This window comes from Urocitellus parryii, chromosome 14, assembly GCF_045843805.1.
Source record: "Urocitellus parryii isolate mUroPar1 chromosome 14, mUroPar1.hap1, whole genome shotgun sequence".
NCBI lineage: Eukaryota > Metazoa > Chordata > Mammalia > Rodentia > Sciuridae > Urocitellus > Urocitellus parryii.
The window spans coordinates 8,287,752-8,309,841 of record NC_135544.1 but is presented as its reverse complement, the minus strand read 5'-3'; the positions used below and the strand labels follow the sequence as shown (position 1 = coordinate 8,309,841).

Genomic DNA, 22,090 nt, shown 5'->3' with positions numbered 1-22,090 from the left:
TTTACAGCTTCCCTTATTGCCCTGCATTTGTCTAGGCTTTGCTCTGATCCTGATCTACTCTTGGAAAAGGCCTCCACCTGATAGCCCCACACTGCAGTTAGGCACAATACTGCTTTGCAGTATGTTCCGCCACTGAAAGAATTTGATGATCTCTTGGAAAATCCCACTCAACTGCTAAGGAATGCACATGTGCTTATTAGAGAACAGAAAAAAAAAAACAACTCTAGAATGTTAGAAAGTTTAGGGTATAGAATCGACCCAGATAGGCCAGGTAAAACTAGGCTTAGGCTGCATAAGCAACCTCAAAATCTCAGGGGCCAAAACACAGCACAGGCTATTTCTCAGTGCACTGTATAGTTTATTCTGGGGAACAGGTGCCTTGGCTTCCCACAGTCACTCAGAGCCTTGGGATAACAAGAGGCTCTACCATCTTTTGGCCACATGCATCCTTCGTAGTGTAGTAGAAGTGGAAAACCAAGCCTAGGCCTTTAATTGTTTTTGCAAAGTGACACATATAGTTTCTGCTCACATGGTGCCAGAACCAGTCACATGGTTCCTGTTAAATTTAAAGGGACTGGGGGACATGAGAAACAATTGCCATATTTGGTGAGCATTTTCATCTCTGCTGGAGACTTTAAGGACATCCCCCCCCTCATTTTATAGATAAAAGGAAAGAGTTGACAAATAGTAAAACCAGCTCAGGAATATAATGCTGAGATCAAAGACACAATTATTCACAATACCCCGTTCTTCTTTCCTTCCTGAGCAGTTATATGGAGGCACATGACAAGTTCTGTCCAGTGAAATGTAAGAAGGGATGACTGAGGTAGTGAAAAGCCCTCATGTGACTTTTCAGACTCTGTCCTAACCTGCGATAGAGAAGATCAGCCTGGGTGCGTGAGTGGTTATGGGGAGTAGAACCTGTGCCTCTTTGACCTATGTTGGAGCCTTCATCATGCTAAGCCCTCAGAGATTGCCTATTTGCTAAGTAAGCACAAGTCCATCCTATACTGACACAAATACCTTTTCCCCAAATCATGTACCATATTCTATCAGTAGTTGGAAAAGTTTTGAGGGATTGTTTTCTGAAGTTTGAAAAAAAATCCCTTTTTGAGATTCACTCTACACTTCAGCATATGAAAGGTCCTCAAAAGTCATACAATGAAGAAACCCTTTAAAAATTGTATAATCCAGTGCTTCACAAATTTATCTAACAACAAAAACTCTTTTTACTTATCTACATATTTATTTACTCATTTGATTAATTGATTTAATTATTTAAAAATATTTGTTACTAATTGCTGAAGTACCTTTTGGGACCTACCAATGACACTAAACCTTCAGCCCTGGTAATCAGTAGCTTATGACATCACTCTCCTGTGAGATTTTTCTGTACATCTTGGAAGAAATACAACCAAATGTCATGTGTGCTGGATGGAGTTTTAGGAGTTTTTCTGAGAGCTAAAGTGCCTAGATAGTCACATTTTTTCAGATAAAAGAGCTTATTCAAAGTTATAGAAGTTTCAGACCAAAAGTCATGGGAGGGAGGGGGAACCTGAGCAGCAAAACCTGAGTAGGGAGGGTGGAGCTCTAGAGAAAAGTTTGGAAAAGCAGAGGGCAGTTATTAAGGAGATCAGACAAGACCTTGATCAAATCCTTTGTCTACCTCTGCATTGAAGGCCTACTTATAAATGTAGTGGAGTTAGTAGGTTCTAGTCATTTAACCATCCAGAAGATGTAATGTAAGCCTCAAGTTCAGCTTGACTAAAATGGATTCTTTGTTCATTTGAATTAATATGATTGGTGGTTTAAATATCAATAATTCATGAGCCCCAGTACTGAATTTTAACTCCTATGGCTCTCTGAATGGTACTAGACAGAACCATGGTGGTGGCTTTATGCTGACCTTGTGAAAGGGTCTCACAAGGAAACACACTTAAGACCTGAATCTGATTTTGATTTTTTTTAACAGGATTTGGAGAACTGGCTGAATTACTTACTCAACAGAACCTTTTTCTCTCCACAAGTAACTTCTTAGACACTATCCCTCAGATTTCTGAAAATATGTGTTTACATAATGTTCCCAAGTTGGTCTTTCCTGAATACTTTGAAAACATTTTGGAAATTTCTATTTTATCTTCATTGAAAGGGCTTCCTTTTTCTCTACTCTTTCCATTTGAGTTCACGGGGAATAATACTACTTTCCTTCTTGTTACTTTCTTCAGCTTTTTTTCCATTTCTTTTCATCTCCACCCTCTCCCTACTCCTATGATGAAGAGTCCTTGGTCTGGTAATTAAATGCCCATTTTGAAAATGGAAGATGATGTCCCAAGAACACTCTAACTTGACTTGGAAGAGCAAATCAATCACTGTACACTATTCTATCATAATGAAAACATGATCTATGTGCACAAGCTGTCACAAACATCTTTCTTCATTCTGATGTTATGGAAAACAGATATATGCCTTGCAGGAAACACCTGTTGGAGACATGCATAAAAGAAAAGGCTGGAGGAGACCCATTTCATCTTAAAGGCATCCATCTGATGTCCTTGCCAAAGCAAAACTTAGTGCAATTTCAGTCACCATCCTTATCTAAAGTTCCCTTCTGCCATATGCTTTGTAAATGGCATGATGCTTGCAGAAATATATCTTCCCAAAGAGACCAAAAATCATCTCTATGAATCTGAGTCTGAGCAGTCTTAGAACTTGAGAACAAGGAATAGAATGTAAAAGTTGATGCAACGGAAGGGAAAAGTAGCTGTAGAACACCATCCAGGTAAAAAAGGAAAGGCCACATCCTGACCATTGACAGAAGTCTCCTGGGCTTTGTGTGTGAGAGAGGCTGACTAAAAATTTGATAGGAGTTATCTGAGATGGTCCTCAGAAGAATGTGCTTAGGATGAGGATGGTTCTAGGCGTGGTTCTCTGGTCACAAGATGCGCTTCTCATTGCTCAAGCTACAGTGTGGTACTTCTGCCTGGGAGCAGTCAGAAGGAACTTGAAACATTTTTGGAGTTCGGCCTCTGGCCTCCACCTTTGGAACTTGATAGGTCAAGTGTCCTGGGTGAGAACAATTCTCTCAGCAGTCTACTGTTGGATGCACTGTGCAACACATGATTGATACCTGCAGCTATTTTTTTCCCCTTATGCCTGCCTTTTGGGGAGTTGTTTTGATAGACATGAAGCCAATGTCTTATGAGCTCATGTTTGCAGGTGCTCTAGCAAAGAAGATGTACTCTTTTATCTATTTCTTTCTTCTGAAACCATTCTGGTCTTACATGTTCACAGCAACTTACCCTGCAAGAATCCGATCATGTAGGGGCTGGGGATGTGGCTCAAGCGGTAACGCGCTCGCCTGGCATGCGTGTGGCCCGGGTTCGATCCTCAGTACCACATATAAAAAAAGATGTTGTGTCCGCCAAAAACTAAAAAAATACATATTAAAAATTCTCTCTCTCTCTACCGCTCTATCTCTCTCGCTCTCTCTTTAAACAAACAAAAAAAAAGAATCCTATCATGTAAAGAAAAATATAAGGATCATATGCCTTTGGTTTCCAATTATGGCACCTGATGCGATCGGATTAAATCATGTTGCTTTTAAAGGTCTATTAAGATAGTTGATTAGGCTTCATAGTGCCAGATCAGACAGCATGATTTCCAAGAGTAAAAAATATGCTGTCATTATTTCCTCCACTTTGTATACTTGGATTATTCCTGAAAAAAAAAATCTGATGATGATTGAAATCCTCTGCTGTTCACCATACCTAATAGAAAGTTCAAAATGAATCTACAGTTCCTTTTCCTTTTTTTGCAAGCCTCATTCTTTTGATGTTAGGAAATCCTAAATTAATGCCTATTTCACTTGAAATCCCTTAAAATATCATATATAATATTTATTTATATAGAAACATAGATATGTAGATATTTTCATTCAATATATATTTTAATTCAAGGCTTGAATTATAAAATTAATAAGTTACATAAAGTCTGAGCACAGGGAGGAAAGTCCTCTGGCCAAGTGTTGGAAAGGACAGGAGGAATGTATCTGGGTGTTCAGGAGTTTAAGTGACTTTCTTAGTTTAATATTTGAAAAATTCATTATAGCTCTCTCTTGAAAGTAAAGGTCAAGTTTCCACCAAAGGAAGAAGGGAAAATCTGGAGTCCCAGGGTGCCTTTGATGGTGCCGAGAATTTTGTATTTGGAAAGCTATAGTTGCCTTCTCTCTAATGACTTAGTATATACCCACAAGGCTATTCAGTCCATACTTGACTTACAAATACTCATTTATTGCCAGTAATGACTACCACCTTTTGTATTATGAAAAAAAATTTACCTAAAATTTGGAAAAAAAAGGGCATGTTCTATAACCAGTGTTTCCCACTCTATCCCGCTCCAAGGTCTTGCAACCCCATTCCACATGATCATATACTTACACACACATGGTCAAATATCAGAATCTGAACCTAATCTTTAAGACCACAATATGATTTCATTTTTCTAAGTTTCATCTAGTTGCCACTTATTCATTACAAGACAGGTAAACTTGAGAGTTTTTTTTTTAACAGATAATTTTGTACAGTTCACGCCCCCCGTGGACACACAGATGAGCCTGACAAAGGATTCTGTCAGCTCTGAGTAACTTTCAGAACCCAGTGACTCTAGAATAGGCTTGGAAAGGTAGTGAATGCTATCCATCTTCTCTGCAGAAAAGCCCTCTGTGCTTGCTTCCTCTTCCATGACAGAGGAAAGCACAGACCAATCTCTCTGCCTTCTCTTCAGCTTGACCATTATCCTTGCTGATATCCCTTTCCTGGGTAAATGGCAGAAAACCTGCCATGAAATGTCAAGGCACATGCCATGCATTGACAAGAGCCTACTTATTTCCAAGGTATCAAGCCCACTTGGTGGATTTCTGGAAAAACCTTAGGGAAAAGGGACCTAAGGAACCCTCTACCCACCACCTAGGGGTGATCGACTGTTTGGGTTCTGATTTGCTTGGGATGGGCGTTTCCTGGGATGTAAGACTTTCAGGGCTAAAACTGGTTGCTCTATTTCCAAAATGAGATACTGATTTGAAAAGGTCCCAGGGAGGGAAGAAGAGGCAGGAAGAACAAAACATTGAAACATTATACCCAGAAAAATCTTTCACACTTTGTCCAGAAAAACTTTCCACTCCTTTGCTGTTTATAAATTACTTTTGCTGGTGTTCAAAGGAGAAGAGGACAGCTAGGTGGCCAAAGTCCTGTTTTAAGACAATCCATTCTAGTGAATTATAATTCCCAACCTTCTTCTGATTTCTAATCTCTCCAGACTCTGCATATTTGAGGTCTTCATGGAGTCACTGAGGAATTATAAACTCTAATAGTAAAGACAGCAGATAAAATTTTTTAAAATCTGTAAATGGTATTTCTTTTTAAAAGAGTTTATGAAAATTCAGGGTATCAGTATATCCAGTATAGTCTTATTTCAGTTTATATAGGAGAACAGAAAATGCATTTTAGGGTAAAGCAAATCAGCTGTGAATGGTGTTCCATTTGCCTTTAACTGCTGCTTTACAGATGGAGTCTATCAAATCTATGGCCTCTGTTCTCAATGTTTACAATTTAAAATTTCCACAAAGAAATTTTCTCCACCCTCTTGCTTAAAAGTTAGACCCAAGGTCAGAGTGGGCCCAGCCCAGGTGAAGGCAGAAATGGGATGATGATTCCAGAAATGGATAGATAAACCCAAGTAGTTTGCACTGGAGCATCTCTCTATTAAGCTTTGCTTTATTTTTGATGAGTAAAAACTGACAGCTTTTCTGCAGAACATTTTTTGTGAAAATCTGTCGGTAGGTATCTCAAACTTAAATTGTTACCAGACAGAAGAGCAAAGAAAAGATAAAAAAGGCAATTTCCCTCTTTTTTACCCATTCCCAGATGGACCTTCATTTTATGGATATTGCATTTGAGATTTTCTACGAGGTGAGGACAAATGAGACATGACCCTTGTAGCAGACATCTTTAGTAAAGACTAGAGTCTGTGTCCTGGGCAGGAAAGCCAGGTGCTCAGGGCATGTCTCACCTCTCATGAGAACCATTTCCTTAGCCAATATTTTCAGCATGAAGTTGTATATTTTAGATGCTCCTTCCCACACTCCACCACACTTTCCCCCAACACTTTCTAAATATCAAATTACATAGTAAATATACAGATTGATCTAAGTGAAAGATATCCCCACCATCTCCCCATAAATAGTTTTAGGAATCAGGGTCTTCTTTGTATAACTGAATGGGAAATAAATAATTAAGTTATTGCTATGATACTATCAATTGTATAATACATCAATGAGAAAAATACAAATCTTAGGCAAAAGGCTTTTTTTTTTTTTTGGAGGGGGGCTGTAGAGATGAGGAATGAGAGCATAAAATACCTGAAAAATCACCATACTTTTCATTGAATGGATACAGATTCCGAGCTCTCATGGGATTGGGCCCAGGTCAGAGATCAACATGACATAAATGCTTTTCTTACGCTGTGGGGTGAGAGACTTGACCTGGAAAATTACTAACAATAATATCCCCTGAAATAAATTAGGTCTGAAAAATAAATGGTATCCATGTTACTGGCATAAGTGTGCATGTGTGCTTGTGTGTATATAGAAACAAGGGAGGGAGAGATGAGTATCAGATTGAAGGGTATAAACTCTGCAGAGGAAAGTAAAAATAATTCCAAGGTACATGAACATTATGGTACATTTTTTTCTAGAAACAAGAAGTAATTTGTGAAATTCTCTGCATCCATATCATTTAGCTTCTCTGAAATCCTTGTGACCAAATGTTGAAATGGAGATGAAATAGAGCGCTGGTGATTACGGATTCTTGGAAGCACTGGCAGGACCTAATGATGTGTTGAGGGCCGTGGACTTTTAAGATTTCCTCCCATCTGGAAGCAATCACTGGGGGGAAGAAGCCTGTTGAATATGGGAATCTTGAATGTTATGACATTTTACCTAGCACCTTGACCTGTCAAGGATCAATGGGGATAATGGAGACAGAGGCCACTTGGGATCACTCATGATGTTGAACCCTCCTTCTGCTTGGTGTGCTACATGATGGCTATTTTAAAAATCTGACATGCCTTGATTAAAGATGAAAAGTTAGAATTAGGGATCTGTGATGGGGCTGGGGAAGGTTGTGTTTTGCGTTCTCTAAAAAGAATATTAAGATGGGGCTGTTCTTAAGGGATGAAAGGTGAGAGTTGGGGTATTTTAGTGGGAGGTAGTAGAGGATTTACAGGGTGAGATAGTCTTAATAAGGCAGGGAAGAGTATCTTACTTGGATGTTCCCTTATGTTTCAGTTCTTTAAAGGTAAACTGGAATAAGAGTGGTAAGAAAGAGAAGATCCCCCTCCCCCCGTTCTGTTTACTTGTAATTGAAATTATGTTACTGAAGCTCATTAAGTCCTCAGGTTTCCTTATGTGTGAATCTATAGGTGACATTATAATCTGAATTTCTTGAAGCTGAGGACTGTATCATAAAGAAACATTATGCTACATCTCTTAAAACTCGAGATGGGACTCTTGGAAGACTTTATTTATTTCCTTTGCAATATTGTTATTTTAGTTGTAGCCATGGGAAGATGTGGAGAGACAATGGATATGATTCTGGAAACTTTGTGGGAACTTTCCTACAATTTAATAATCAGCACCAAACACACATGTACAAACACAACTTTTGGCAATATAATTTCATTTTATGTTTGATATAAGTCATGAAACCTTTTTGCATGTTGATAAGTAAGGGTTTTCTGTTTGCTTGTTTTCTTTAGTACTAGGGATGGAACCAGGGCCTATTGCATGCTTGGCAAGCACTCTACCACTGAGATAAATCTGCAGGGATTTTTGACTCAGAACCTTCTTGCTATGTCTCACAGAAAGGGAAAAAAAATCACTTCATGGCCTAGCAGTAAGTCACCCAGCCAGCAGAAGTGCCTGTGTGTCCCTCTTTATTGGCCTTGTGGGCCAAGTGGAAGATCCAAAATTGTAGGCAACTCTTACACTACAATAAACTGGCATCTGTGTAAGAGCTATCTAATACAAATATAAATAATATGTGTCCTCCTGGGAATAAGTTTTTGACTGTTTCTTTTGTAAGTGCAATGCTTTTCAATCATCCCTTTTTTTCCCATATCACAATATCTATGGGAATAGATTCCTAGTAATGTCTGAGCTCTTTTTACTCTAAGAAAGAGTAGAAAAATTACATGTCCTGTGAAGTCTTTCCCCAACCGCTTCCAACTGACTTTATCAATGGAACTGTCTTCCATTCAGGATTCCAGGGAAAAGGTCTAACAGTAACAGTATCAAAATTCTTTTTTTTTATTGGTTGTTCAAAACATTACAAAGCTCAGTATCAAAATTCTTAATGACTATTTTATTCTATTTTGATTCCTCTATTTTCTTTGTTTTTTTCTGTTTGTTTTAATGGAAAAATGGGATTATATAATTTAGGGTTAGTTGCTCTCAATATGGGCATTCCTTATTCACCCTACTTTTCACAGCTCTCCAACTATCTTTTAATCCAAACTTAAAACTTTTAATAATCATTTAAGATAAGGGTGATTGCCTTTGCCAAATTATCTTAAAATTAATCTTTACCTATTATTTTGAGATATTTGATGTAATACTGGTCAATAGTTATTTAGAACAGGGTTGGTAATTTTTTTCTATAAATTGCCAAATAATACATATATTTATTAAGCCCTGCATTTCAAGAGGCTACATTGGCATTATGTAGGTACTTATATAGCAAAATGGAAAATAAATTCCCACTGATAATATTCAAAATATAGTAATAATAGTTTTGTATTTGAAGCTCCCCAAACCCCATTATCATTATTGAGTTTTTGAGTAGCTCCCTGGAACCACCCACTCACAAAATTTATCCTTATGTAAACTTACTTAGAGCTTCCTCAGTGGTAACAACCATTTTCCCTGGGAAATTTTTCAAAAATAATCACCATAAAAAATTTCATAATTGCTGATACCTGATGCAGGGATATCAATGTGGCAAATAAGAGAATGACAAAACTCATTAAAAGGAAAAGATGGAGACTAAGAAGCCCAAGGATAGTTGGAAAAATTTTGAAATACTAATTATAGGAATCTTTTTTAAAAAGTGTGCATCTGCAGAGCACAAATGCCCAAGAAAGATCTAAGATGGACCTAATTAATCCCTTACCTCTGGCTGCCCTTGAAATTCTTCATCAACAATAAATAAAGGCTAAGGCAAAGATGTAAACCACTAGAGTGGTGACAGGATTCCCTAGCATGCACAAAGAATCTAATGTCAGAGTCAAAGAAACTTAATGGTTCAACATTTTAAAGTCTCAATGCAATCACAAAACCAAGTGAGTAGAGACTTAAATGTGAACGCCTAAAAAAGAATACAGACTTTTGAGAATCAGTTCAGGAAAATCACTAAAGAGTAGGAAAAACATAGCAACAGTAAACTCTGGGGTGAAAGAGGGAAGTAATTTCTAGATACCATGTCACATTATTTAAAAATGTCTGAGTTCTAACAAGAAATTAGGAAACACAAAATACAGTAGAGAGAAGGGAATGGGGGAAGGAGAAGGAATGGGAAAGGGGAAGTACTGGGGACTGATGTGGAGCAAATTATATTCCATGCTTGTATGATTATGTCAAAATGGCCCCCAGTATATGTGTAACTCTAATGCACTAATAAAAACATTAAAAAACAAAGGGTCCATACACAGGAAAAATAGTCAATAAAACTGTTCCAGTGAGAACCCATACCCTGGGTTTCTTAGACAAAGATTTTTAAGTAGCTATTATAAATATATTTAAATAACTTAAGGAAACTATCTAAAGAACTAAAGGAAACTATGAAAACAATATATTTCATCAAATATATAATGTCAGTAAAGAGATAGAACATAAGGGGGAAAATGGAAATTCTGGAGTTCAAAATACAATAACCCAAAATAAAATTTTAATAGAGGGGCTAAATAGCAGACTGCAGTGACAAAAGAAAGAATCCAGACTAAGAAATTAGGGTAAAAACTGAAGAAATGAACAGAGCTTTGAAAAACTGTGGAATATCACCTAGTGTACCAACATACACATTATGGGAGTTCCAAAAGAGAGATGAGAAAGGAGACAGGAGAAAAATTGAAGAGATGATGGCCAACAACTTCAAAAACTTAATGAGAACTTTGAGAAACATAAAAGAATTTCAAGCTTTATAATCTTAAATGAATTCACACCTGGGTACATCATAGTTAAATGGTTGAACATGAACTAAAGAACCTTAAAAGCAGCTAATACAAAGCAATTCATCATCTACAAGAGATCTGTGAGGAGACTAGATTTCTTCTAATCAGATTAATTAGATTTCTTCTCATGAGAAACCACACGATCCAGAAGGAAATAGAAGAACATTCAAACAGTTCTGAAGGAAGAAAAAGATTGCCAGGAATTTAGCAAAATTTCATTTTAAAATGATGGTAGAATAAAACTCTCCCAGATAAACAAAAAATGCCTGAATTGTTGCTAGTAGACCTCTACTACAAGTTATTCTAAAGAGAGTCCTTCAGGCTGAAATGAAAGAACAAGAAACATTAGCTTGAAACCCTATGAAGAAATAAAGAGTGCCAATAAAAGTAATTACATAGGAAAATCTGAAAGATAACACACACACACACACAATGCATTCATTTTTGCGTTCTTTTATATGAATATAATTGCTATGTCTTTTTGGAGAATTGACCTCATTATCATGATGTAATGCCCTTTTTTTTATCTATGACAATTTTTCTTGTTCTAAATTGTCTTTGGCTAAAATGAATGTAGGTAGCTTTCTTTTCAATTAGTGTTAGCATGGTTTATTTTTCCACCATAATTACATTTTAATCTATTTAAATCTTTATATTACAAGTAACTTTCTTGTGAAAAGCATATAATTGAGTTCTGCTTCTTTATCTACTCAGATAATAACTTTTATTTGTTATGTTTACACCATTCAGATTGAAAATGATTGTTTATATGGTTGGAGTAATGTCTACCATGTTTGTAATTGGTTTCCTATTTGTTGCGTTTGTTCTTCATGTCTTCCTTTTCATTCTTTTTCCTACCTTCTCCAGTTTTAATTGAGCCTTCAGTATGATTATATTTCTCTTCTGCATAGTATTTATATTTCCTTTTAAAAAAACTTAGGATTTGCCTTGGGATTTTCAATATTTATTTATTTTTACCAAAACTAAGTCCACCTTAGAATAAGACTATACTACTTCATGTGTAGTAGAGGTAGCTTATAACAAAGTATTCCTAATTATGTTCTCTCATCTATTACGACATTAAGGTACAGAGGTCCTTAGCTAGAGGTTTTATATTAATATGTCTAAGAGTTGCATTGTATCTGCTTGGTGTAGCTGTAGTTTTCAGAGGCTCCAAATATTCTCTAATATCATTATTTTCATCTCCTCTAATGTTAATGGGTCTCCATAAGAACTTCTTCTTGCACCTTACAGTTATTTCAACTACAATTCATTTGTGTTATATGGAACCCTTTTGATGTGGTGGTAATTGTGGAATAAATGAAGATTACATATTTTTATGATTAAGTTTCAGTTTTTTAGTGGTCCTGTGTCTTGGGGCTGCAACCTTCAGAAATCTATCTTATCCTATTCTCCCAGATCCCATGCTCTCAAACTCCAGGTAAAACAGAAACATGGAGGGGCTAGATTCAAAGACATGCCATTTATTACCCCAGGCCAGACCAGGCATTGAAGTCTGTCCTCTGGGAGAGTATGCTGTTGTAATGAAAAATCCTCTGTCTGATGTGTGAGGGGTAAAAATTTGCTCCTAGGATGTGGGATCTCTATTTACCTCACAGATTGTTTCTTTTCCTGAGAAAAAACTTTTTACTTTGAATCCATCCCATTTATTGATTCTTGTTTTTAATTCTTGCGCTATAGGAGTCTTATTAAGGACGTTGGGGCCTAAACCCACATGATGAAGATTAGGGCCTACTTTTTCTTTTATTAGACACAGAGTCTCTGGTTTAATTCCTAGATCCTTGATTAACTTTGAGTTGAGTTTTGTGCATGGTGAGAGATAGGGGTTTAATTTTATTTTGTTGCATATGGATTTCCAGTTTCCCCAGCACCATTTGTTGAAGATGCTCTCTTTTCTCCATTGCATGTTTTTGGTACCTTTGTCTAATATAATTGTAATTTTGTGGGTTACTCTCTGTGTCCTCTATTCTGTATCATTGGTCTACCAGTCTGTTTTGGTGCCAATACCACACTGTTTTTGTTAATATTGCTCTGTAGTATAGTTTAAGGTCTGGTATAATGATGGCACCTGCTTCACTCTTCCTGCTAAGGATTGATTTAGCTATTCTGGGTCTCTTATTTTTCCAGATGAATTTCATGTTTGCTTTTTCTATTTCTATGAGAAATGTCATTGGGATTTTGATTGGAATTGCATTAAATCTGTACAGTGCTTTTGGTAGTATGGTCTAGGGTATATAAAGAACTCAAAAACTATGCACCCAAAAAACAAATAACCCAATCAACAAATGGGCCAAGGACCTGAACAGACACTTTTCAGAAGAGGATACACATCAATCAACAAATATATGAAAAAATGTTCATCATCAATAGCAATTATAGATAAGCAAATCAAAACTACTCTAAGATATCATCTCACTCCAGTCCAATGACAGCTATTATGAAGACAAACAACAATAAGTGTTGGCCAGGATGTGGGGAAAAAGATACACTCATACATTGCTGGTGGGACTAAAAATTGGTGCACCCAATATGGAAAGCAGTATGGAGATTCCTTGGAAATCTTGAAATGGAACCACCATTTGACCCAGTTATCCCTCTCCTTGGACTATCCCCAAAGTACTTAAAAACAGCATACTACATGGAAACAGCCACATCAATGTTTAAGCAGCACAATTCACAATAGCTAAACTGTGGAGCCAACCTAGATGCCCTTCAGTAGATAAATGGATAAAAAAAGTGGCATATATACACAATGGAATTTTTCTCAGCAATAAAAGAGAATAAAATTATGGCATTTGCAGGTAAATGGATGGCGTTGGAGAAGATAATGCTTAGCCAATCCCAAAAAAACAAATGCTGAATGTTTTTTCTGATATAAAGAAGTTGACACATACTGGGGTAGCGAGGGAGAGCATGGAGGGAATAGATGAATTCTAGATAGGGAAGAGGGGTGGGAAGGAAAGGGAAGGGCAGGGGATTAGCAAGGATGGTGAATGTGATAGACATCATTACCCAAAGTACATGTATGAAGATAAGAATTGGTGTCAACATACTTTATATACAACCAGAGATATGAAAAACTGTGCTGTGTACATGCAATAAGAATTGTAATGCATTCCTCTGTCATTTTTTAATTAATAAAAAAAGAAAGTGGAAAAAAAAAGAAAAATCCTCTGGGTGCATTTCACAATTGTGACTCTTCTCACCCTGTCAGAGTTTCTGAGGGGATTTTTTTGGTTCTTAACTGTGAGAATCTTGTAGGATTTCTAAAAGTAAAACCATCTACATACAGTGTGGGGACATAATTTCAAGCAAATATTGATCAGAAGAGATAAAGAAGGCCACAGCATCTTGGTAAAGGAAAAAATCCAACAAAAAGATATTATTATAAATATTTAATCCCCAAATGTCAGTGCACAAATTACATGAAACAAAAACTCAGATAGATCCCAATAATAATGGGTGTTATGTGTTAGATATTAGATTTCCCCTAAAGCTTATGTGTGAGACAATGCAAGAAGGATTAGAGGTGAAATGATTGGGTTATGAGAGTCTTAACTTAATCAGTAGATTAACTGGGTGGTAACTGGAGGCAGGTAGGGTGTGACTGGAGAGGTAGGTCACTGGGCATGGTCCTTTGGGGTATATGTTTTGTCCCTGGAAAGTGGAGTTCATCCTCTCTCTCTCTCTCTCTCTCTCTCTCTCTCTCTCTCTCTCTCTCTCTTTCTCTTTCTCTTCTTGGTGTAAATGTACTGGGCTGCTTTTGTCTACCACAGCATTCCACCATGATGTTCTGCCTCACCTTGGATGCAGAGCAATGGAGCCCATTGTCTATGGACTGAGACATCTGAAACTGTGAGTGTCAAATAAAATTTTCCACCTTTAAATTTGTTCTTGTCATGTCTTTTGGTCATAGTGGTGAAAAAGCTAACTGAAACACTGGATGATTTCAACAGAACCTTATCACCAACAGACAGGTCATCGAAGCATAAAATGAATAAAGATATTCCCAACCTAAGTAGTACTATAAATCAAATAGATCTAATAGACATTATCAAAATATTTCACCCTCAAACATTTGAATTTATCTTCTCAGCATGGAAAGGTTCTCATGGAACCTTTTCCAAAATAGGCCATATTCTATATCACATTATAAGTATAAGCAAATACAAAAAAATCAATATAATCTTGTGCATCCTATTGGAAAGAAATTAGAAATCAACAGCAAGAAAAATAATAGAAAACATATAAACACATGGGGATTGTACAATGTTCTTTTAAATGAAGAACATATCAAAGAAGAAATTAAGAAATTCTTAAAAACAAATGAGAACAGAGATGCAAAGTATCAAACTCTCTGGGACAGTATGAGAGTAGTTCTAAGAGGAAAAAAATTATAGCATTGAGTGCCTATATTAAAAAATAGAGAGATTCCAAATAAATAAACTTATACTCCATTTCAAGGCCTTGGGGGTGGGGAGAGCTAATCCCCAAATCAGTAGAAGACAGGAAATAATAAAGATTAGAGCAGAAATTAATAAAATGGAGAATAAAAGAACAATATACATGATTAATTCAATGAAGAGTTGGTAAAGATAAATATTGGCAAACTCTTAGCCAAACTAACCAATACAAAGAGACAGAAGACCAGATAAACAAAATTGGAAATGAAAAAGGAAATACCACCACAGACATTTCTGAAATACAGAAGATCAATAGAAACTAATTTGAAAATTTATACTCCAATAAATTAGAAAATCGATCAAACATATGTAAACTACCCAAATTGGACCAGGATAATAGAGAAGACCTAAACAGAACAATATCTATAGAATAATAAAATTGAAACAACAATTAAAATCCTACCAACAAGGGCTGAAGTTGTGGCTCAGTGGTAGAGCACTCGCCTAGCATGTGTGAGGGCCTGGGTTTGATCCTCAGCACCACATAAAAATAAATAAATAAAATAAAGGTATTGTGCCCAATTACAATATATATGTGTGTGTATATATATACATATATATATATATATATTTTTTTTTTTTAAAGCCTACCACCAAAGAAAAACCTGGGACCAGATGAATTCTCAGTGAGTTCTATCACAACTTTAAAGAAGTACTAATAGCAATCTTTCTCAAATTATTTCATGAAACTGAGAGAAAGGGGAATACTCCCAAATGCATTCCATGAAGCCAGGAAACCCTAATACCAAAATAAGACAAAGACACATTAAGAAAAGAAAATAACAGACCAATATCCCTGCTGAACATAGTGAAAAATCCTTAGTATTAGCAAACCAAATTTAAAAACACATCAAGAAGATAAAATACCACAAGCAAGTGGGCTTCATCCTAGGGATGCAAGATTGGTTCCACATATGCAAATTAATAAATATAATGTACTATTTAAATAGAATTAAGAACAAGAATTATATGATCATATCAATAGGTGCATAAAAAGCCTTTGATCAAATACAGTACAAATTCATGTAAAACACTGGAGAAATTAGGAATAGAAGGAACTTAATCTCATTATAAAGGCTATATATGGTAAGCCCAAAGATGACATTACATGGAATGCAGAAAAACTGAAGCCATTTCCTTTAAAATCAGGAAAAAGACCAGAATCTCCACTCTCACCACTTCTATTCAATATAGTTCTTGAAACTCTGGCCAGAGCAATCAGGCAAAAGAAGGAAATCAAAAGAACATAAATAGGAAAAGAAGTCAAATTATCTCTATTTGCTGATGACATAATCTTAAATCTAGAAAACCCAAGAAATTCTTCCAGAAGACTTCTAGATTGATAAATCAATTGGGAAAAGTACAAGATACAAAATCCACATTCACAAATAAACAGCTTTCCTATACTCCCACCGTGATTCTGCTGAGAAAAGAAGCCAGGAAAATCAGACTTTTACAATAAGCTCAAACAAAACAAAACAACAAAAACACACAGAAAGAAAATACCTAGGAATTAGTCTAACCAAGGTGGTGAAAGATCTCTACAATGAAAATTGTAAAATACTGAAGAAAGAAACTGAAGACCCTAGAAGATGGAAAGACCTGCCATATTCCCAGATGGGGAGAATTAATGTTTTCAAAATGGCCACACTAACAAAACAATATATAAATTCCAATGCAATCCCCATCAAAATACAAGGACATTCTTCAAAGAACTAGAAAAAAAATAATCCTTAAGTTCATTTGGAAGAACAAGAGACCCAGAATAGACAAAGAAATTCTAAACAAAAAGAATGATTCAGGATGCAGCACAATACCTGATCTCAAATTATACTACAGAGATATAGTAACAAAAACAGCACAGTATTGGCATCAGAATAGATGACCAATGGAAAAGAAAAGAAGACACAGAGACAAATCCATACAACTACAGCCATGCTGTCCTTGACAAAGGTGCCAAAAATATATCTTGGAGAAAAGACAACATTTTTAACAAATGGTGTTGGGATAACCAATAACTATATGTAGAAAAATGAATCTAGACTCTTATTATTCACCCTGCACAAAACCCAAATTGAAATGGATCAAAGACTTAGGAATTAGACCAGAAGATTTACATACACTAGAAGAAGACATAACATCAACACCCCGTTGTAAAACTGCTGGTGCCTACTTTCTTAACAAGACTCCCAAACCACAAGAAATAAAATAAAAAATCAATAAGTGGGATGCCATCAAATTAAAAAGTTTCTGCACATCAAAGGAAATGATTAAGAGTGTGAAGAGAGAGCCTACAGAATGGGAGAAAATCTTGGCTATCTCCTCCCGGATAGAGTATTAATAACCAGAATATATAAAGAACTCAAAAAACAGAACACACACACAGGCACATAAAATCAATAAATATGCAAAATAACTCAAGAGAAACTCCTCAAAAGAAGAAACACAAGTGGCCAACAAATATATATGTAAAAAAAAATATTCAACAGCTCTAGCAATTAGGGAAATGCAAATCAAAAGTACATTCAGATTTTATCTTACTCTGGTCAGAATGGCAATGATAAAGAATACATGCAATAAAAAATGCTGGCAAGGATATGAAGGAGAAGGCCATTGTTGGTGGGACTGTAGACTAGTACAACCACTCTGGAACACTCTGGAAAACAATATGGAGATTCCTCAAAAAGTTAGGAATGGGGCCACCATATGACCCTGATCTCCCACTCCTTGGTATTTATCCAAAGAAGTGAAATCAGCATACTATGGTGATACAGCCACCTCAATGTTTATAGCAGCAAAATTCGCAATAACCAAATGATAAAATTATCCCAGATGCCCACCAATAGATGAATGGATCAAGAAAATGTGGTACATATATACAATGGAGATACTCAGCCATAAAGATTTTTTAGAATAATGGCATCTGCTGGTAAATGGGTGGAAATGAAGAATACCATACTAGGTGAAATAAGACTCAGAAAAGCAAGGGTAAAATATTTTCTCTCATTTGTGGAAGCTAGAGAAAAATAAGGGAAAAAAGGTAGTGTGTGTGGGGATTGAATATCATAAACATATAGGGAAGATCAATGACGTAGAAGGTGGCGATCAAGAGGGAGGGAGGGAGGATGGGAAAGGGGAGGAAATACAGAATAAATTTTACAAAAAATCATGTTATATGCATATATAAATGTACCAAAGGAAAGTTCATCCTTTCTGTATATGTAGAAAGCACCAATCAAAAATAAATAAATAAAGGAGCGAATGGAAGATGGGTAGAGTAGAGAAAGAATAGAAAGAAGGAGGAGGGAGAGAAAGTAGGAGAAATGGGGATAGAAATCAAATTCCTTTCATGTATGATTTTGCCACAATGAACCCAACTTCTATGTATAACTATAATGCTCTAATAAAAAATAATAAATAAATAAAGTGTGGGGACACTGCTAAGGCTGCAGCCCCAGAAGCTTCTGGTACTTCACCTAGCCCTCACTCAGCTTCCAGTACTTCATCAAGACCAGGATTTGAGGGTCCTTACCAGTTTATACCTCCAGTGCCTTGCTCCCCAGTGAGCAAACGTTGGCCAGGACTCTCTAGAATTCAGGGTGACAGTTTTCCCTGCAGCCTTAATTCTCTAATGGACCCAGGAGAGTCTTTAAATTTTGATTTGCTCAGCTTTCTCTTGTTATAAGGACAGAAGTGATGACTCAAAGCTGTTTACATGTTGGAGACAGAGTCAGAAATTTGACAATGACTTTTTCTTTATTTGCTGTGACGCGAGTTTTAGAGGGCTATTCTTCTATGCCACAAAATCAGGCAGCTCTGATTTCAAATGTGATTCACATCTCGGCACTTCCCATCTACCTGTTTAACCCGAGAACTCCCCTTTTGGTAATTAAATACACTTTCTTCGTGGGTCATTATGATGTGATTTATGACATGTGTGTAATTGTCAGAATTACTGTGGGTAATTAAAATCTGCAGTGAATGCTGCCAGAGGCTTCAGTCCCTCACAGTGTCCTCATTAAAAATCAGAAGCTGACCAAATTATAAATAGACTGGTTTGCACAAGTTCCTGGCCAAACCTAATTATGAAACTTATCCTTATTCTATCAGAACTCACTCCATTAGTCATGCAAATTCTGAAAAATGATTAAGTTATTTTATGTGCTAGAATTGTGAAATTAATAATAAAGAGGCGGATAGCAGTAATTAGACATTACTATGGGACTTTATGATGTCAGGTCACTCTGGGTCCAACTTGCATCTCTTCCTGACCCCACACCTTACACACCACACACAAACACACACACACACACACACACACACACACTCATATACATACCCTGACCTTTAATGTAAAAGAATGGCTTAATTGTTTTAGTGAATTTGGGATACATTTTCAAATAGAAACCAAAACAAGGAGGAGGAGAATTTATAAATTCTGCTTGAGGAATTATCTTGGAGCTGGTCAGAGAAACATATTTGGTAATGATTATCAACAGCAGAATCCTTTGCCTCCAGAAAAGTCAAAGTACCACCAGGGGAAAACAGTTGCACTGAGGTTGTCTCAGGATATGGTGTTGGAACAGATGCAAGTGGTAACTTCAGGCTCCAAGGTGCTTTCGATACTCCTGTCTCATCTTTTCTCTGATGTAACAGACAGGGGATTTAGCCTAGGGGAAGTATGTGGCTTCCAGTTAATAAGAGAGCCAGGTTTCAACCTTGGGGCCATGCCTCTCTTCTCAGAGGTGTGCTAGGACACAGAATGAAGGGGACTTTGTTGAGCATCATCTTTCTCAACACTGGTCTGGGTAAGGAAAAAACAGTAAGGTAGGTTCACATTAAGTGCCCTGAGGACAGAGAAGGTAATTCACTAGTTGCTTAGTTTGGTGAATCATAGCCACACATGAGATATAAGAGATTTGTTTGGAAACAAATCAGGATGCTTATTCAAAAGAGGCTAAACCAGGCACAGTGGAATATTCCTGTAATCCCAGTGGCTGGGGGCTGAGGCAGGAGGATTGCAAATTCAAAGCCAGCATCAGCAACTTAGGACAACTCAACAAAACCTCAGCAACTTAACAAAACCCTGTCTTGAAATTTAAATAAAATTAAAAGGACTGGGGATGTGGGAATATGGCTCAGTGGTTAAGGGCTCTTGGGTACCATCTCTGGTATAAAAAAAAAAGAGGCTAAAACCTTGGATGACTCAATGAATATATCTCTGGGGAAGCAAAAGTGAATGCTAGTTAAGGGATAGGGAAAGAAGAAAAGAAGGGAGGGAACAGAGGAAGGAGGGATGGAAGGAGAGAGGGAGAAAGAAAAGACATGCATGTTTTATAGATAGATGTAACATTTGAGAGTTAATCATTTTCTGTGTTGGTTAGCTTATAGGGCTCAGCATCGCCAAGTTGGTTGAGTTGGGATTAGTGCAAATGTTCCCTTGGAGGGACAATGGGAGGACCAAAGCAACAGCAATAATAAGAGGTAATTCTCATTGGAGTTCAGAAATTTCAGCTCTGCAAACACAACTGATCAACCACCTTTATCAACTAATCAGCTCTCTGAAATTCATTCTTTATATTCCTTCCTTGGGATAAGGACAGAAAATTGTCTATGCTACTTGACAGTAGGTCTCAAATGAAAGGCACCCACCCCCAAGTGTCCTTCATGTTTTAGGTGTGACTGATGGACATCAACAGTCACATGGGCTTATCCAGATGGTTCTCTCAATAGGGTGACAAATAGACAAATCAGATGGAAGATCCTCTTGGAGATGAAATAAAAGAGGAAGCAATTCAAGAGGGGCAAAGGAATCAGAGGTGTGGTAAGGAAGAATGGGTCTGCTTTGGTGGAGGGAGCTGCTGAAGCTCACATGGTCATATGCAAATCACTCCTTAATTGGAACACTTTTCAGAGATGCTGGAGAAAGGGCTCAATGTTTAAGGATCTGAGGATGAGCAGATAAGTATCAGAGATTGAAAATGCAGAGCTTGATTGGAGAGAAGGCATGGATCTGCTTGCAGCATGACTATCCAACCACCCATTGTTGACAAATACAGGGATCATTGAACTTTCAGTGTGCACACTGTGTGTGTGTGTGTGTGTGTGTGTGTGTGTGTGTGTGTGTGTGTGTGTGTTGGGTGGTTTGACTCTTCACAGCAACATTATGAGGTAAGCAGAAGCAAATAATTCTCATTCACCTTTTATGATAATGAGAGATTGAGTGACCCATTTAGGGTCCCAAGATGATGAGCAATGCATTGGATTTCCTGGCATCCAAAATTCGTATTTATCAATTGTTCCTCTCTGATGAGCTGGTAATGTGTACCACTGCTAAGGGGCATGCGGTAGTAGGCAGTGAAGGTAAATGAGGAGAATTCTCCCTGCCACTTTGAAAAGTTGGCTGGCGTTTTAGTGGGTTACTTCTCTCTCCTCCATTGCCAAATCTCAGGACCCTGCAGAAGGGCTTGTGAGACAATTAGGCAGCTGCCCAGCCCCACCAGCAGAGGACAGCTTGGGGCTCCCAAGGGTATACTGCTCTTCAGCGAGGGAGCATAAGGCCTTGGAGGGCTCTCTCTGTTCCTGCTTCCTCCACAAGAAGCTGAGAACTTCCTGGGGCCCCTTTTACAGATTCCCAGAGCTCTGAGAAATCATCCTTTGTGTCCCACCCCAACAAAGAGGCTTGCATATTTGTCACTGATTCAAAGAATACTGAATCCTTTCTGTCTTCCCTCTTGTTTTCTTGCTTTTTTTAAAAAAAATAATTTCTCAGCTTTTTGGAAATATGATACATTCATCCCCAAATGTGGAGGTGTCTCAGCAAGAGGCACTCAGAGAAAATGCATTCAAAAACCACATTTGTTGGCTCTCTAGAGCCAAATACAGCCACCTCATCTCTTGCTTGAAACCCAAACAGGGTGACTGCCAGTCAGGGATTCCAACCAGCTGGTGAAATTGGCCTAAACAATCTGACAAAAGGGATCCCTTTCCTCAACAGCAGCTTCCCCACCTCTTTCTCTCTCCTTTTTTTGCTTGAGAACACACAGTTTTGCACTTGTCCTTCATACCAATAACTGGAGGGTGGGAATTATTCTGAAGGCTCATGTTCGACACCCCATCTGTTCATTTCTGACAGCAATATATAATGTAAAGCTATAAAAACTTGAAAAATAATGCAACATAAAAAGGGATTGACTCAGCTCCAAGAGGCCATAAATGGTAACAAATACCACTGGATGATTTATTTCATGCTGCAATCTTTACAGTAAGTCATCTTTCAGACATTTCCTTGTGACAGGTTTTAATAATATTAATGCCCAGAGCAA

At 37.2% G+C, this 22,090-nt stretch overlaps 1 protein-coding gene across 1 annotated transcript in view; it reads right to left on the bottom strand.

Annotated features, from left to right (window-relative positions):
- Positions 1-22,090, bottom strand: part of Kcnu1 (potassium calcium-activated channel subfamily U member 1) — a 163,824-nt gene that overhangs the window by 28,872 nt on the left and 112,862 nt on the right. The window lies entirely within an intron of this gene.